This window comes from Sciurus carolinensis, chromosome 14, assembly GCF_902686445.1.
Source record: "Sciurus carolinensis chromosome 14, mSciCar1.2, whole genome shotgun sequence".
Taxonomy (NCBI): Eukaryota; Metazoa; Chordata; class Mammalia; order Rodentia; family Sciuridae; genus Sciurus; species Sciurus carolinensis.
Window position 1 is genome coordinate 69,075,994 of NC_062226.1, and position 18,241 is coordinate 69,094,234.

General features: G+C 40.3%; 1 protein-coding gene across 2 annotated transcripts in view; it reads right to left on the reverse strand.

The window, feature by feature from the left end:
- Kank1 (KN motif and ankyrin repeat domains 1) overlaps window positions 1–18,241 on the reverse strand; it is a 203,974-nt gene that overhangs the window by 126,103 nt on the left and 59,630 nt on the right. For both annotated transcript variants that reach the window (XM_047523891.1, XM_047523888.1), the window contains exon 2: window positions 7,815–7,940. The gene's annotated coding sequence lies outside the window, so the exon portion shown is untranslated. The remainder of the gene's footprint in view (window positions 1–7,814; window positions 7,941–18,241) is intronic.

Here is an 18,241-nt window from a genome sequence, read left to right on the forward strand (position 1 = left end):
AACTCTCTATCATATTTCAAGATATTTCACAAAAACCAAACAATCTTGAGCTTTTTAACAATTTAAAGTTTCAGAGTATTTCTGGTTTATTTTAATCTTTGGAAGGTCTGGTTCCCATACTGAAGAACTCTGTTAAGGTGGAGGATTTAGAGACTTACAAAGTCAAAAAGAAATCATAACTCCTACATTTTTAATCATCCATCCTCCTGGTCAATGATTTACCCCATAATTCCCACCAGAAAATGAAAAAAGTTTTGAAGAACGAGTTATTCTCAATGTAAATCTCCAGGCAGCCTCTGTCAATCATGTTAGCTTTTTCCCCCTAGTTAGCCTTTCTCCACCTCCTGCCTGAAAACTACACTACTATTTAATTGCTTTGTGACTTCACATTTTATTAAGGGGCAGAAAAACATAAAGAGCTAAAACAAGGAGATAAGCTCATTGCCATAAATTGTCCCCATATGCAATGAAACTTGCCTCTCAAGTGTAATAAGATGGGCACTGTGAAAAACCCAACAAGTGCAATTCTGCATAAACCCACAGCCCCCATCACTTACAGTCAACCTTATAGTTCCCTGGGCTGCAGTGCCATACATCAGAGTCCAGGGCAGTCAACTGCACACTTTCTAAAGCCAGTGTGAAGGGCACGACCAGAGAGTCACTTCCTGCTCTATCCTCATCCACCCCAAACTTCTCATGGAGCAAGAAAAGCAGAAGAAAATCACAAGAGGCACAGGTATGAATCATTTTATAACCTGACAGCACCCCATCTCCCATTCCATCTCCTAGGAAATCAAACTACTTGTTATAACCCAGGGAGAACACTGTAGCTAAATGTTTGCCCTCATGAACTTAGAAGAATTCACTCCTCTCCCACTCTCTGGCTTCCCATCCAAGTCCCCAGTTCTTCCTCTGCAGTGAGACAGAAACAGATTATGCCACTTTCCAAAATATGCCTGAGCCCCGGCCCTCTGGAAGACAGCATCCAACGAGTCGCAGAAACTAAACAGGGCTTGGTGTTTCAAAGCCCTGGGAAAACATGAAATGGTGACTTCTGCCAGCCAAGAAACAAAGGCTTCGAGTGTTTCCAAAGCAGCCCATTGATGTGTGTAAGAAAGTGGGCTTATGACACTGCTCAAAAATTCATCAAGTCCATGAAAAGGAGTGTGTGTGTAGAGTTCCTCCACATCCAACAAACACGAAGCAAGGTCTGGCAGGGGACGCGATAAACTCAGCAGCAGTAATGCTGAGGGAGCCGTAAGAAGATGAGATGCAAGAGTTTTTTGGTTTGGATTTTTTTCCTCCCTCGTATACTTGTTTTACTATTTGAATATGTGACCTGTATTACTTTTGTCATTAATCTTAATTTTAAAAGAGTTAAAACACAGAAAAGAATCATGAGCAATATTTTCCAAACCAAAAAAAAAAAAAAAAAAAAGGAACACATGGTCTGCCAATCGTTTTGTCCCACATCTAGAGACAAAGGCAGTTTAGGGAAAATCCTTTAGTCCTTGGCATGTTGAAATTTCTCAATTTCAATGATTTTTTTTTTTTTTAAATGTCAGGCAGAATTATCTAAAACAAAATTCTAAAATATCTAACAGGTTTAGCAGCATTGGACATTGAACTAATGGTACAAGCCCCTAAGTCAGTGACATCGTTTTCCTTCCTCTTAGAAGGTAGGCCCTAGCAGATGACCCCAGAATTATCTTTCCTGGTACTGCACCAGCATGCTCAGGAGCAGTTTGACTCAAGTCTATGAACAGCTTCTGCATTTACCTTTTGCATAGAGGACTACACAGGGAGAGAAAAACAAACAAAAAAACCCAAAAATCAAAATCACAGTCCAAGGATGTAACTTCAGTTCGGACTCTTTTAAAAGAAATACAAAAATTGCAACCAACTACTCATTTGCAGGGGTGGGGATCAATTTTGATTCTTATCTCAAATTTTGTCTCTAGTTAAGGTTCATACAGATGAAATGCTTAAGAATGTCAAAATTATCAGCTGCAACAAGAAAACCTAGGTCAACTGCCATGGAGTCTTCGGAGGGGATGGGCTACTAGTTCATTCTTTCTGTCAGTGCTGAGCACGGGAGGCTCACCATGGGCGTGTTTCCTGCTGCTCTAGAGTTATAGGCCAGAGCGGGAAGCAGGAGAAAAGACAAGATCATAACAGAGAATATCACCGTGAATGACTAGAGTTGGCCAGGAGGGCACTCTGAGGTCAGATTTACGCTGCAACCCGCAAGATGTCAAACATGACAACAGCTCAGTGCTAACGTGCACTTGTGTGTACCGGGTAGTTTTCCAAGAGATCTGCATGAATTAACCTACTTAATCCTCCCAATAATTCTGAGATAGCTACCATAATGATGATGATTCCAATTTTACAGGTGAAGAAGAGGTAAAGTAATTTGCTCAAGGGCACAAGGCTAGCGAATTGGGAAGCAACATACTCCGGAGTCCTCACTCCAGAACTGCCTGAGTAGTGAGCTCCAAGAAATGTGTGTGAGCACCAGTGGGTGTGGGTATACATGCACCTACATGTTCCAACCAAAAGAAGAGCACCTGCAGAATCTTAGGGCAGGAAAGAGGCTGAGAGGTGGCCAGGGAACTGCAGCAGGGTGTTCGAGAGTGAGGGACAAGAGGTGGAGTCGGACAGCAGACTTGGCTAAATCACGCTGGGCCTTTAGGTCATGGTGAGAATGTCAGGACCAGGCGCGGGCAGGGGTATGCCAAGAGGCCACCACACCTCAAAAGATACTCTGCTGTGTGAAGAGAGACACTGGGGTGCAGGTTCCAAGGTCTTTTGCTTCCTAGTTAATCTACACAAGAATCAAAAAGGAAAAGACTGCCTGAAATTTAAAATTTGCAGATATTCAAAAGCATTCTACATGATTCAAGGTCAAAGAATAAATAGTGTTTTTAAAAGATATTTTTAAATAAAACCACTCTTGTAAATTGGAAACAAAATAGCAAACACCCCTAATGGAAAAATGGGCAAAGGGCATGAGCAGAAAATTCACTGACTGCAAAAGAACTATAAATGGCATATGAAAAGAGTCCATCTGTCCAGAAAACTCCATAAGGTATTCTTTTAAAAATCCCATCATCAAATGTTAAGAAGGGAATGGGAAAAGAGACTGCTTGTATATTGTTAGGAGGACTATAAGTTGATTTAAACTTCCAAGTTATCTATATTAAAACCTCTTTCCTGATTATGTAAGGAAAAATTTAAGAATATCCTCAAAAGTAATTAGAAGGATATTCATTAATACACATATCCAAAGAGTTATTTAAATACACTACATTCCTAAAACAAAAATTTCAACCACTTTTAATAATCACACACTAGTAACTACTAATGTTGACAGAGGTTTGTAATTTCTCAGTTGAGAAAAGCACATTATATATTTTGTATTTAAAAATCTTATTTAAGCACACACATGTAGAAAAATCTCTGGAAGGGTGTTAACAGAGGTGATTTGATGGTGGCATAATTACTTATTTTTAAAAATTATTTATTTTTATAGACTGTTTTTATTCATTGTACACAAATGGGATACATCTTTTTGTTTCTATGGTGTGCACGATGTAGATTCACACCATTAGTATAATCATACACATACATAGGGTAATGATGTCTGTCTCATTCCACCATCTTTCACTCATTTTTAATAGGTCTTTTATTTCTCAATATATCTTTAATTTTCTACTGTTGGTATACATTGTTACAATAAGCAAAGTCTCTAAGCAAAACATGTATCTAAATTGTAAAATAAAGGTATACTAAACTACCTAGTAAAGGCAATGATGGAGAGGAGGCTAAGTGAACACTGGAGTTGAATCATAAAATGGGAAAGGTAGAAGGCATTTGGGAAGCATCTGCTGAGTTTGACTCATTTCACTACTCAGGAAACTGCTACCATCTTTTTACTTTGCCAACCTGACTATAAACCACAGCTTCGATAAAGGCTATTAGAAACAAACACTGAGGGCTATTACTCCTTGTTTCTTCACTGATTATGAAACCATGCTTTCACCCAAGCAGGTGCATGTATTGTCACCAACCACGGTGACAACCATTAACTCCTGGGCAAAACCTACCCCAGGACAGGTGCATAGCCTGACAGCTGCCTTGATGTTTGGAAACGAGGAGTTTTGTAGGCCTGGGGATGCAGCCCAGTGGAAGGACACTTGGCCTAGCATGCACAAAGTCCTGGGTTCAACCCCTAGCATGCATGCAAATGCACACACATGCCAAGTGTGTTATAGAATGTCACTTCTTCTCATTCATTAGGCAACTAGAGAATTCTGCTTTCCTAAAACTGATCCTATGCCTTTCTCAAGCAGAGCTCATGAAGAAACACCCTGACAACTGGAAACATCTAGCAAGCACATCCTCACCACCCCTAAAATGAAGCTACTGGGTCACAGAATTGGCAGTGTGAGCCCAGAGTTTTATGGATCCTACCTCCTATACAGCAGAGCCCTTTGACAGTTGTTTTTCATTTCCTGGCCCACTTCCCACAATGGATATTCCAAATAGTTCCCCTTTCTCCAATCTAACACCCAAAGCCTACCACTCCTGTTCACCACAGATACTTTCTTCAATTAGGAGTATAATTTAGGTGGCCATTAGGCTTTAGCCTTTGAAATGTTCTCTTCTACTTCAGAGCACCTGAGTCTAGATCCTCCATCTCTTCCTTCCCTCTTGGCTTAGAAGAAGCATCCCTCTTCTCTCAAAATGGGTTTTCAGGGCTGGGGTTGTGGCTCAGTGGTAGAGCACTTGCCTAGAATGTGTGAGGCACTGGGTTAGTTTCTCAGCACTGCACATAAATAAATGAATAAAATAAAGGTCCACTGACAACTAAAAATATATAAATATATATATATAGTGTGTGTGTGTGTGTATATATATATGTGTGTGTATATATATATACACAAATTTCTTTAAAAAATGTATTTTGAGTGTTTCCAACAAAGAAATGATAAATGAATTGGGTGCAGTGGCACACACCTATAATCCCAATGACTCAGAAGGCCGGGGCAGGAGGGTCCAAGTTCATAGCCAGCCTCAGCAATTTAGTGAGGCCCTAAGTAACCTAGCGAGACCCTGTTGCAAAATAAAACATAAAAAGGGCTGGGGATGTGGCTCGCTGTTTAAGCATCCCTGGGTTCAATCCCTGGCACCAAAAAAAAAGAAAGAAATAATAAATATTTGAAGTGACAGGCATATCAATTACCCCAGTTCAATCATCACACATTATATTTATATAGATTGAAACGTTACTATATTCCACAAGTATGTAAGTATGTGTGTCATTATTTTGGGGGGAGTACCAGGGATTGAACTCAGGGCATTCGGTCACTGAGCCACATTCCCAGCCCTATTTTGTATTTTATTTAGAAACAAAGTCTCACTGAGTTGCTTAGCACCTCCCAGTTGCTAAGGCTGGCTGTGAACTCACGATCCTCCTGCCTCAGTCTCCGGAGCTACTGGGATTACAGGCAAGTGCCGCCACGCCCAGCTGTGTGTCAATTTTAAAAATGAAGCCCCCTTTGAAGATCCTTTGATCCTCTCCTTAGCCCCGTGGGCACTGAAGTCCTGTCCCCCCACAATTTTCCCCCTCTGTATGACTTCTTCCCCCTCTGTCCCCACTGGGCCCCTCCCTTTTAATGTGGCCAAGTTTCCTTGTCCCAACCCTGCTGCTGCCTCCTGGGTGGCATCTCCCTTTGCTCCTTCTTATCCCTTGATTCTCTAGCCCTGGATATCCATCTACCACTCCTCAGTTTATTGTTGCTGCACGAAGCATCACGAGGGAGGACTCACTGTCAGAGAGCTGACCGTACACTCCTGTTCTGCCGCTCACCATTTCCGTGACCTTCCGTAAGCAAGCCACTTAGCTCTCCAGGTCAATTTCCTCCTCTGTAAAACCAGGTTAACGACATCTGTTCCACCCTCCTCAAAGGTATATTGTGAGGATCAAATGAAATCACTTGTGAGAAAGTGCACCGTGAGCCATAAAGCTCTTGAACACCCTAGTTACTCCTGCCACTACTCTTTTCATCATCCTTGACGTCTCTGCATCATGTGAGGCGAGGATGGTTATCTGTCATCTGCAGGCTGGTCACATGCTAAGAGTAACAATACTACAGAGTCAGCACTTTAGTTTCTTCTGAGTTACTAATTTGGTAATAATCATATTTCATTCAAAGCAAATATTACCTTTGGTTTTTTAATTATATGACCATGGACTTTGGAAGACAATAGAAGCAGCCAACAATTACTGAGCAGGTACAAGAGTCAAGTAATTTACAAGAGGTTTTACTGTTTCCATCTTAATGATGAAGAAAATGAGGTGGAGCAGCACAGCCCCGATTTGAACCCAAGTGTCTACTTTAAAGCCTACACCCTTACCCAACCCCACTTGCACAGGGACAAATGAGCTCTAGATGGAGAGACAGACCAGTAAGGAGGTCGTGGCCTCTCAAGTCCTGGAGGCTAGAGTTAACATAGGCCTGAACAGGAACACCTGGTCTCTTTAAAAAACTGACATCATTATGTCGCTGAGGTGTATCTGTATACAGTTGCTGAGAAAATACACTCATGTGATCTTTGAAGAAAACAAATAGCAGAGTACATCAAATCCTAAGTGCTAGATTCCTGCTGACAGGGCAATGTGCTGGAGGTATCACTGTATCCGAGGAAAATTATCATGAATGATGTACAATGAATGCTCTTGGCAACCTTGTTTCTACAAGTAAATAAAGAGAAACAGTGTAAATAAATGTCCAACAAAAAGGATAGAGAGGGGCTGGGGTTGTGGCTCAGTGGTAGAGCACTTGCCTAACGTGTGAGGCACTGGGTTCGATTCTCAGCACCATATATAAATAAATGAATGAATAAATAAAGGTCTATCAACATCTAAAAATATATATTAAAGAAAAGGACAGAGAAACGAAAGTGCGCCTATATAACTGAACATTAAGCAGTCACATAAAATGATGTTATAGAAAAAAGGAGCAGGCATTTTATTAAGGAGAAGAAGAGTGTGGAAAAGGCCACAGAATGGGCTTTGATATCTGACTAGGTCAAGTTCTGAGCCAATGTGTCAGCTGTGTGAGCATGGAGAAGTCAGTGAATTTCTGAATCTCAACTTTCTTACATGCAAATGGGAATAAAAGTACCAACCTCATGGGTTGAGAGAATCTATAAAGTAACACACATAAAGTGCTTGGTGCAGAGCCTGGCATAGGGTAAAACATATAATGTTAATCATTTGCAAAAATCTAGCAAATTAACACCCACACACCCACATCCCAAAATCTAGGAAAACATGCAGTGAAATTTTAACACTGATTATCTCTGGAAGTGGAATAGCACATCACTCTCTTTTAAACTCTTGGTAGATTTTATATTTTATTTACTTCAATAAAGTCAGCAATACATTAATGTGTAAGTATCTCCATATTTTCTAAGTAGCTTTAATAAATACTCCTTTTGATCTGTGAAGTTTTTCTAGTATAATCCAGTCTATGAATATTGTGCTTATGGAAATGGAGTACTTCCACTGATTTAATCTGAGTAATACATTTCATTTTATTTTTCAGAGTCAAACAGTCTGCTCATATTTCATCCTAAAAAAAGTCTTTTCTGCACTTCCACATCTGCAGATTAAGATCACTCTGAATGGATTATTAGACCATAAAAGGTAGGGAAAGAGAATAGATTCATGTTTCTAAAAGAGCAAAGTTAAAAGAGACAAACATGACAACTTCATGACAGTTATAGGGTAAAAAAAAGTATACCTTAATTATGTAAGGTCAGAAATGACTGCAGTAAATCTCTCAACTCCGTGGGCAACTTCCTAGTGTGGTCAGAAGATGGAATTAATTCAGTAGTTCAGCAGTCCATCTAGTACGGTGACAATCATTCTGGAATGAAGAAGAATCTCATTGAGGGAAATGTGAGGGAGTCACGCTCCTTTCTAGGCACAAGACCCACAAGAAAGGGGAAATCTATTAGAGGTAACTATGCATTTTGGATATCAAAGCCCTCTGTTAGGGGTGGAGGGAACAGGTCAGGATAAAAGGGAACCAAGGATATCATGCAAACACCAGTTTGCAAGCTTTAGATAAAAGCTCATTACTCACTTTTGTAGTGACTCATCATGGTTTTAAAGAAAAGGGCTTGATCCCTCACAGACTTTCACCTTCACTTCTGTTACCAGTCTCTCCCTCTGTGTATTTGCTAATATACATGTTTTTGTTTTTTTTGTTGTTTTTTTTTTTTTTGTTTTGTTTTTTTTGTTTTGTTTTGTTTTTTGCGGTGTTGGGGATCGAACCCAGGGCCTTGTGTTTGCAAGGCAAGCACTCTACCGACTGAGCTATCTCCCCAGCCCAGCCCGCTAATATATATGTAAATCAGTCTGAGGGTATCCCCGATTTTTTACTTTTCTGTCATTTTAGACTGAGACCACTCCATCACAAATACTAAGTAGAAGTTCCCTGGGGTTAAAACCTCGAGACTGTTTAAGTCATTTCTTTTGATCATTCCCATTCCAAGATCAGTCCACTACTTTCCCTTGAAGGTTCTTGACACCTGTGCCCTCTCTATAACCAAATTCTCTGGCATAACCCACCTGTTACAACATTTTAGGAGCCCTTGACCTGTCTACTTTCCCTCGCAGAGCAAATGTTTTCATCCCATTACACCCTACGGGTAGAGCCAATTTCACTTTTCTCCATCATCATGGTGTTCTTATGTCAGATACCGCTGGGCTGAGTCCTGTTCCGGACGTTTTGCATAACTTAGACAAGTTATGTCTGCTCGACTCAAAATCCAGTTTTCTTACATATAAAATGAAATCAGGGCTGAGGGAGAGCACTTGCCTAGCATGTGTGAGGCACTGGGTTTGATCCTCAGCACCACATAAAAATAAAGGTATTGTGTCCATCTACAACTATACCTTGGGTTGCTGTAAGAATAAAATCCTGTGCCTCACAGATCCCACAGCAGATACTCAACACCATTAGTCTCTCCTGCCCCACTAAGCAGGATTCCACCAACTCACGTCCTGCTAACTGAAATAACCCAGACTGAGTCAAGGATCATTTTTTTTTTTTTTTCCATTTGTGAAAACTAGACCAAAGTCAGGGGGAAAGGAGAGAGAGAATCCATGAAAATAAAAGGGAGATCAGTGAGTCAGAGGAAGGGTATTAAGGGGGAGGGAGGAGGGGTGGGAAAAGAAGAGTGATGAAATGAAACTGACCAAAATACGCTATGAGCATATATAATACACCACAGTGAATTTCATTTGTTTGTATACCTATGAACAAAAATTACAAATAAATAGGTCAGTAGAGGAAGTGGAACAGGAGGAAGGAAAAAAGTACTGGACACTGAAGTGGAGCAAATTATACTGCATGTTCGTATGACATCAAAACAAACCCCAATATTATGGAGAACTATAATGCATTTAACAAAAAAAAAAAAAAAAAAAAAAGAGTCCCACCAACTCTAAAGTTCTCTGATTTTGTAACTTTCAGACCCCATTTTTTCTGGAAGTTGTAGATGCCTTCATTTTGTTTATGTAGTGCTAACGATAGAACCCAGTGCCTTACGCAGGCTGGGCAAGCACTCTACCACTGAACTACAGCTACAGCCCCCAACTTTATCAAATATAAACTCTTCTGCTGACTTTCAACTCTTTCATGATCTAACACTATGTTATGTTTCTCCAATTTCTGAGAAAGATTTCTGAGAAATAGCTTCTGTCCTTGTCATGTGAGCCTGACTGTTTTCCAAAGCACATTTTTCAAATTATTTTTAAAATTTTTTACAGACTATTTTGATTTATTGTACACAAATGGGGTACATCATTTTGTTTCGATGGTTGTACACGATGTAGATTCAGACCATCTGTGTAATCATACATGTACATAGGGTAATGATGTTTGTCTCATTCCACGATTTTTCATACCCCCCCATTTCTTTCTACATAATCTAAAGTTCCTCCATTCTTCTCTCAACCCCCACTCCTCCACCCCCATTATATATCATCATCCACTTAGCAGGGAAAACATTCGGCCTTTGGTTTTTTGGAATTGGCTTATTTCACTTAGCATGATATTCTCCAGTTCCATCCATTTATCTGCAAATGCCATAATATTATTCTTCTTTATGACTGAATAATACTCCATTGTGTGTATATACCACAGTTTCTTTAACCATTCATCTGTTGAAGGGCATCTAGGTTGGTTCCACAATCTAGCTATTGTGAATCTGCTAAGCACACACATTCTTATACTCTGCCCAAGCTCCTGTCATTCCCCTAAGAGATACACACTTTCTATCCCTTTTGTCAAGGTCCATCTCGAATCATGGGCTAGTAATGCCCACCCTCCACACAATGCAATCCTCACATACCACCTAAGCAGTATAAGCCACTGTTTCATGGATGTTGAGCATAGCTGTCCAGCTGGAAAGGCTATTCTGATTATTTTAAGTTAAGCTTTTCACTTCAGTGTGAAGAGTATTCATGTTTTTACAAACCAATTTTATTCTCTGGATCAGCTCTGCCAACACTTTTTACAATTGGCAGGTCATATGTGCCTTAGACTCTTATTAGAAAAGATTTTTAAAGATTCCACAATAAAGAAATAACACACACACAAAAAAAAAAAGAAATAACACAGCTCGGGAGACGGATATAATTGACCTGATTCAAACATTATACAATGTATACAGGTTTTGAAACTTCACATTACCCCATCAATTTGTTTTATATACCAGTTAAAATAACTTTTAAATATTTTTTTAAATAATTCCATCATTTTTACTTGTGTAGAGAGGATCACAGAAGGATCTGGTTCCATCAATGAATAGATCATTCACAAATAATCTGAACCTCCTCACAGAGCCTGGAGACAAATTCTAAGTGTGTCCAATGCCTGTCAGATTTTGCACCAAAGTAAATATGTTCTAATTTCAAATACTACTTTATGACCAAATTTGCAGCAGCCAAAAAGATGACCTGCCATGGGGAAAGATGATTACTAGACTTTTACCTTAATGGTGATAGTTGAAACTCCAAGATTAAATGAAGGTTCTAAAGAAGAATGAGTAGAAGCCACAGTGAAGGATCGAGGAGGAACAGTGTTTACAAAGTCAAGAGACTGACCCTGACAATGCAGAATCACACAAGTCCAAAAAAGGTTAAGTAACAAATCGAATGCTACAGATGGGGACTGACAACCACTGGCCTTAGTTAAGAAGCAGGCCACTTGTGACCCCTGAAGACAATTTTCAAAATGGTCAACACAGGATACCCACTGCAGGGAACTGAAGCAAATGGAAACAAGCAGAGAGACTTCCCTATCCAGACCTCTCAATAGGGAGCCCAAAGGTTTGTGCTCATTTTCTTACCCTGCCTCTACCCGACTCAGCCCAATAAACACCTCTAAGCGGGTCCCTCAACCTGGTCCCTCTTCTCTCCACACAGGGAGCACTGGACTAAGGAAGAGTGGGCTGCAAACCTTTCCCTGCCTTTCTCTCCCTCACGTGCCCAGATTTGGTCCCCTAAAACCTCGTAAGAAACTATTTAATAGCTATAGGCTACCAAATCTGAAAAGCCACAGTATATTCTTCTGTTGCTTTTGGAAAATGACAGTCGCCTAACAGATGAAAGAAAACACACTAATGTGTATCAGATCAACAGAGCAAAGTCTAGGTTCCAGGCAGATACTGCGTTACTATATTCAGGTAAAATATAATTTGTATTGAATTATTAAAAAGGTGACAATTTCTTCCTTCAAAATATTGCTTATTCTTTAAGTTTAGAAAAATCAAATAAGGGAGAAAGTAAAAACCATAAGCACTGTTAGCATTTTATTTCATATCCTTTCACTTTGTATGCATGTATGGCATGTTCAAACATTTAGTACACAGATATTTTATTAAAAGTGAATAATATAGTATTATCTGGAATCGGTTTCTCCCTTTTGTTTTAAATATGTTTTAGTTGTCAATGGACTTTGTTTATATGTGGTGCTGAGACTCAAACCCAGTGCCTCACACATGCTAGGCAAGCGCTCTTCCACTGAGCTGTAAGCCCAAACCAAGGTTTCTCCCATTCTGATGGGAGAGCTTAATACTCTACATTCGATACTGTTCTATATGTTCATTTTTAATGAATGCACAGCAATTCATTTTAATAAATCCTTCTGACCACTTATTTACTAATGCCAAGATGGATATCCTTCAAAATACCACTAAGTATTTGCCTAGGATAAAGTCACAAGTCACTGTACAGGAAATCCAAGGATCTGATATCATCACTTTCCCTACAGGATATTACCCAGTGGCACATGATAATGCCCACTCCTTCACATACTCTCTAATATTGGATAGTATTTTTTAAAGATTTATTCTAATTAGCATCTGTTTGAGATTAAAAAAAAAAAAAACTTTGCATTTTTATACTTCATGTCCTTTGTTTAGTTCTCTACTAAGTATTCATTGCAGGAATTTGTCATTTCTCAATATATTAAAGATGTTAACTTTGTACCCTAATAATGAAGAGAAAATTATATATTACAAACTTTTGACTATAAGGAGCAAAACCACTTCAAGACTACTAGACTCAGGAAAAATCCTTATCATAAGGACGCAGAAGTAACCTTCCTACTATATCGTTTTAGTTTGGATCTGGAATGTTCCCCAAAGACTTATGTGTTCAAGGCTTTATCCCAATGCAACGTTCAGATGTGGGACTTTTGGTAAGTGATGGATCATGAGCGCTCTAACCTCACTGGTGGATCGATCCACTGATATATCTGTAATTTGATGGCATTATTGGAAGGGGATGGAATAGGAGGTGAAGCCTAGCTGGAGGAAGTAGGTCACTGGGGGTGTGCCCTGCAAGGATGTATCTTGCCCCTCGCTCTTTCCTTGCTCTTTTTCTCTCTGCTTCTTGGCCACCAAGTGGGAAGCAGCTAAGCTGGGTCACACCTTCCCTGCCATGATGCTCTGCCTAACCACAAGCCAACAGCAATGGAGCCAAGGGACTGGACTGAAACCTCAAACCACGAGCCAAGACACAAACTTCAAGTTGCTTTTCTGATATTTTGTAACAGCAACGAAAAGCTAACTTTTCCATATGTGCTGCAAATCATTTTTCCAGCCTATTTTATCTCAAAAATTGAAATATTACTTCACTGGTCTACTTGGAGGAATAAGGATAACACAGGGAAAGTCATGAGTGGATTTAAAAAAAAGACCTTGTTGCTACTCTGCAATAAGTTGCCTTATTCATCCAGTCCTATGAGGAACCCACCAGGCAGGCATTATCATTCCTCTCTTACAAAAGAAAAATAAACTGGAGTTAAGAGTCTATATAAAGTGATAATTCAATTTTTGCCTTTACAAATAAGCTCTGTATTCTTAAGACTTTATTCCCAGCTGTGCTTACAGTAACATTTCCTCCTGAGACACAATCCAAGAGTCTACTCCAACTTCTCTACCAGCAGTAAACCAAGTTACTAGCTTCTGTGTTGTCCATTCTTGTATGATTCTCTAATGAAAACCCTTCTCTACTTTCTATGATTGGGGTGGGGATTGTACACGGGGATTGAACCCGGGATGCTTGACCACTGAGCTATATCCCGTTTTTGCTTTTCTCTTTTTAGACAGGGTCTCACCAAGTTGCTGAGGGTCTTGATAATTTGCTGAGGCTGGTCTCAACTTGTGATCCTCCTGCTTCAGCACCCGGAATTGCTGAGATTATAGACATGTGACTGTGTCCAGCTACGAGGTATCTTTAAATATCATTCTGATAATAAAATAAATATTTTTGGCTAGGAACCACAGCTACTGTATCAGTCAGTACAAGCTCAACACAATAACAGATGCTTTCCTTTCTCCCAAGTACCCTTCAAGGTACTTCAGTGGCTTAGACATAGTAACATCCATAGTAACAGCACACACCCAAACCCAAGCTTTTGTCAGAGGCAAGCATACTGTGCTCTATAAATATTGTATGTACAGCCTGCACTGAAATTCTAGATGAAGAGGCATTCACAGAGCCTCCATAACATGATGGTGGCCCAAACAGTATCAGTGTTGAGAGCAGGCTTTGTGACCTCCTGCTGGGTCTCCTTCATTTAATCCTATTTCTCTCCCCACTCCAAAAAGTTTGTATTTATATAATTTGAGCCTATTGGTTGTGCTGTGGAAAAGTCAACACCTGAAACAGCAAAAGGCAAGTAACTGGGCTGGGGAGATAGCTCAGTTGGTAGAGTGCTTGCCTTGCAAGCACAAGGCCCTGGGTTCAATCTCCAGCACCGCAAAAAAAAAAAAAAAAAAAAAAAAGGCAAGTAACTAAAACTGGATGAACTCAATGAATCTAGTCACTGAAGACACTGCAGGGAAAAAAACAGAGCTGAGTGTGAGCCTGGTGGCTGGGTTTCTTTGGACCTGGGAGACTGCGGCTGGGCGACCACAGAGGAAGCAGAGCCTACCTCACTGCCTGGCTGCAGCTGACTTGCAGAGCTACTGTAAACTGTAAACTTTGGGGCAGGTGGCTTTCTTAACAATGCTTCTCTTTGGATTTTCTTCTTTCATGTAGGTAGAGGAATGACTTCTCTGCTTCAGGGAGGTTGTGGTGAGGCTTCCTTGAGGAAAATGTAGTTTAAGAACAATATTCCCCAAGTAAGGTAATTTTGGAAGAAAATGTGTAGAACTTTGAGAAACGAAGTCACTTACACTCTCTGGCTGTATCTCGAGATGTGCCAGGAGCCCCAGGAGAATGACTGGATGCTAAGCTTAGATTCCTTAATGTGACAAGGCATCCTCCCTGGCCTCAAGTATGGCCCAGAAATGGCAGGAACCAGTATGAACAGAGGACCCAGGGGACTTTCCTAACATCTAGAGGGTCTGGTATGGCAAAGAGTCTTAGGAACAACCAGGACAAATCCTTTGTGCAATCCCGAAGAATTCGGTTAGAGTCAAAATTAAAAGTCAATTTAGAAAAGTACAATATTCTCTGCACCCCTAGTTTGTGGACCAAGATTTATTACTCATTAATATCAACAACTGAGCAGGTGAATGAAGGAATGCAGGAGAAGCATTAATACCTAGTAACCTACGTATTTTTCTTAGTTTAGTATTGCTGGCTTCCAGCAGTTGATCAGAATGGCATTCAGGATAAAGGATGCTTTCAGATTAGAATGTCCTTAGAAGGCTTCCGCACCATGTAAGCATTTCACCAAGAGCTTCTAGGCTCATTTGTCGCCACTGCTGTTTAGAGGGTCTGTGTTGACAAAGATAGGCGTCCCCAGAGGCACCAAGCGCTGACAGCCAGCCTCATGGGGTGGAGTCACCTGGGAAGATTAACCACAGTCCTCTGATTTACTGTCTGACTTGAGGTTTTCAAGTCCAACACCCAGATTTTCTTGGAGTCAAAGACGTTAACTCCCCCACAGTGTGGGGTTAATGAATAAACACACAGCAACATGCTAATGTGTGTGGGTAGAATGTTTTTGTCCCTTCTCTACAAGACTCTCCCCTCTTCCAGATCTTCTGACTGGGCCACAGGGTCAAAAGTAGGCTCCTCTACCATCTCCCACCCCCCACACACACACCTTGCCCGGCCATGGACTCCAGAAAAAGCAAAGACATCAGCCACAGGCTGATCGAGACACTTTTTCCCTAGAGTTTTAAAACTGGGGTCAGGAAGCTGCCAGTCAGACTTTGGAGGCAAGTGGACCTGTGATATGCATCTCTGGACAGCACAAAAGAGCTGGTCTTTTGGCAAGAAAAGCTGAGAGAAACAGGAATAATACACTGACAGAGTCCTTCAGAGTTCTTGTGCTTTTCTTGAGTATGGGATCCTCAAGAAAAAAACAGACTCTTAGGAGTATTTCAGTACCCTGAAAAATTTTTCCCTAGTTTTGTTTCTTACAGGCAAAGATTCTCAGATGAACACAGTCTTTCCCTTGTTATGTTACTATTGTCGCTTAAATCTGGAATGATCCTGTAAAACCTCACGTGATTAGGCCAAGTTCAGAGGTGAAAGGATTGGATTGTGAGGGCTCTGACCTTGGTGATTAATCCATCTGATGGATTAATCATTTGAATGGACTTACTGGGAAGTGGTGCTAACTATACCCAGCTAGGGCATAGCTGGCAGAAACTGGAGACTGAGCTCTGTGGACTGTATCTATCCCTGGTCTCTCCCCAGCTACCATGAGCTGAGTAGTTTTCCTCTACTATGCTCTTTACACCAGGTGTTTCTGCAACAGGGTCAGTCAACCATGGACTGAGACCTCTGAAACCATGAACCAAGATAAATCTTTTCTAAGTTGTTCTTGCCAGGCCTTTTGGTCATAATTATGAAAAGCGAACATGGTTACCAAGCTAATAACCAGCAGACCCAGGGTGGTATGGGCATTACACGGGGGTGAGTATACGATGTAATACCAGTCCTCAACCCAAACACCTACCCAGAGAGTAGACTTCTCATCTCTCCAGACGCACTGTGGTTCCCAGACAAATTTAGCCTCACTAAACTGTATTTTTTAAGGCTTGCATATAGAACACTCAACTTTAGCCTTTTTTTTTTTTTTTTTTTTTTTGGTCTCTATGTCCAAACCTGCATATAGTCATCTTCTCCTCTTTTCAGCTGCAGACATATTATTAAGCCATACCAGTATATGGTGTGAGGGTGCTCTGCTCCCAGCCCCTTCCCCTTGCATGGGTTTGTCATCTTCAAGATGGGATTTTAATCTTAGCTTGAGCCTGCATCTCAAATAAAAGTTAATATTCTACAGAGGTGGGAGAAAATGGTTGTCTTGAGTAATATTCATTTTCTACAAGAATTGATAGGGTCTGGAATCATCTGTCCTATAACATCCTAGTACAATTTCTTGAAATGCTAAAGCTTGGTAATGGGAATTTTTATTTTCCATTGCCATACTTGATTTTTCCTTAAGAATTTAAATGGATGTCATAACAATGTATATTATAAATCCAGTTATGTATTTTGTTTGCTTTTTTCAGCTATTTAAAAAATATATTAGATAGATTCCTAAAATGTGATGCTGTTCCAGGAGATAAAATTATACAGAGATATTTAATTTTTTAAATTTGGTATACAGGGCTCAGAGAGGGGGGCACTTTTTATTTAACTGTTACTAATACACACAAGTTTTTAATCCTCTACAGTTTGGCAAAGATCAAAGTTCAATGCCTTCGTAAAAAATTTTTTGGTGGTCGGATCAGAAAGTCATTTCCTCTCTCATGGGGTCAACCATTAAACTCAGCTATACCCCTGAACCTATAAACCTCAGGAAGGAGTGCTTTGTGTCTTCCAGTGTTGACCTGAGAAGGAGGTGGAAGGCCCCACTGGGCTTGAAGTGAACAGGTTAACGATTGAGCATCAGCACTCTGACAGGAGCTTTGCAGGATGCCACTGAGAGTTTCAGTATGCTCTTATCCCCAAAGTTCAAATGTGAACAGTCTTGCCAGAATAAGCACCATTAAACACTCCTGCTTCCAAACATCTGCACTCACATATTTATTGCAAGTCAGGTATACTGGTGCAACTCCTGTCATTCCAGGAACTCAGGAAGCTGAAGGAGGAGGATCACAAGTTCAAGGGCAGCCTTGGCAACTTTGCAAGACCTTCAGCAACTCGGTATGACCTTGTGTCAAAATAACGAAGAACTGGGGATGTAGCTCAGTGGTAAGGCACCCCTGGGTTCAATTCCCAACAAAAAACACATGTTTATTGCATCACTGTTCACATTAGCCAAAATATGGAAACATATTAGGTGTTCACTGACAGAGGAATGGATAAAGAAAATGTAGAGTATCTATACAATGGAATATTATTCAAATATTAAAAAGCATGGAATTCTGTCACTTGCAGCATGTAATTGGAGGACATTATGTTAACTGAAATATATCAGGCATAGAAACAGGAATACCAAATCTCACTTATACGTGGGAGCTAAAAAGTTGATCTCATACCAATAGTAGAAGAGTAGTTATCAGAACCTGGGAAAAGAATGGTGAAGGGAAGAGCGAGAAAGGATCATTAATGGGTACAGGATGGCTGCTGGATAATAAGAATCCTAATGTTCTATACCCCCACGAATTAACTACAGTTGACAACTATTTTGACAACTGACTACTTCAAAATAGTTGGTAGTGAGGGTTTTGAAGATTCCCAACA